Genomic DNA, 1,438 nt, shown 5'->3' on the forward strand with positions numbered 1-1,438 from the left:
AGCATTCCAAGCAAACTTGTTTCCTGTGAGCTTTCCTTTCATTCTGCATTCCATCCTGGGTCTGCCTCCTTGAGACCATAGGTTCTCCGGTACCAGCTGCTGTAGCAGTGCCCCTCATTCAGGACCATTAAAGGCGTCTCAGACCCTTTCTTTCTCTGGGATCCCTGCCCAGCACCTTCCTACAGAGGTAACTTTTTACAAAGGGAAAAAACAACACACCATTCCAAGGACTCTGGCATTCCTTCCTCCTTCCGTGCTGGGTGCCTGTCATCCATCTTCATTGCCTCCTTTTCCTTGTCATGCTCACCAGCTTAGGGCTTCTGTCTAGGCACCTGAACAGGGGTGTGAAACCTCCACTGCAGGCTGGTTTTAGGTCCTGATTTATATAAGCATTATCACACAGCATTGCTAATATAGATTTCAGTTTTTCTCTCTAGGACAAACACTTACCAAAATATGCAACTTTTTTTTGGTAGGAAAAGAGATTGTCCTGTGACTTCTACCCATTTCCTGAGGCCTGTGGAAATAAACCTTTATGTACCTAAAGTTATACAGAAAATAGAATAAAGTTAATACCAAACATGCAAAAAGAAAAAAGAAATTGTTTATTTACTTACTTAAAATTGTTTTTTGATTGTTTTAGATTTTTGCCATAGGATGCATGAGCTCACTGGAGAGAGACACAGACACAGGAAAAGTAAGAAATCACTCTCCAGGGCAGATGGCCATGCCACAGGCCTTTCTCTTCCTTTCCCCTCCCAGGACTTAGGGCACATATACACATCCAGTGTTTTAATACATGTTTTTTTGCTATAGGACGTGTGTGCTCACTGGAGACAGAGAGTGAGAAATCACCACCCAGGGGGGATGGCCATACGCTAATCCCGTCTCCTCCATTGCCCTCTCAGAATTTTGTGTATGCATGCTCACGTACTTGGCATGAATTTTAAACTGCTGGGTTCAGGACTCAAACCTCAGTTGACTATGTAGGTGAATTCAGCAACATAACCATTATGCCATCTGCTGTTTGCCCAATGTGTTTTTTAAGCAGCTGGGTCTAGGACACAGAGGAGTCAGTAAGGTGAAATATAGTGCCTTAGCCTCCATGCCACCTGCTGGCACCATTATTATTTTTTTTTTGGAGAGGTTTTTGCTGTAGGGCATGTGTGCTCGCCAGAAAGAGAGACAGAAAGTGAGAAATCACCCCTCAGGGGGTATGGCCATGCCAGAATCCCTTCTCCTCCATTCTCCTCTTGGGATCTTGGGCACGCACACACACATGCCTGGCATGAGTTTAAGCCACTGGGTCCAGGACTTGAACTGTGGTTGACTACATGGGAGTCCAGTGACATAGCCATTACGCCAGCTGCTAGTCTTTTTTTTTAAAAAATAAGAGTGAGATGATGGGAAAGAGGGAGATGGGGAGGTGAGGAGGGAA

The sequence above is a fragment of the Tupaia chinensis genome, unplaced genomic scaffold, assembly GCF_000334495.1.
Source record: "Tupaia chinensis unplaced genomic scaffold, TupChi_1.0 Scaffold146140_1, whole genome shotgun sequence".
In the NCBI taxonomy this organism is placed as follows: domain Eukaryota; kingdom Metazoa; phylum Chordata; class Mammalia; order Scandentia; family Tupaiidae; genus Tupaia; species Tupaia belangeri.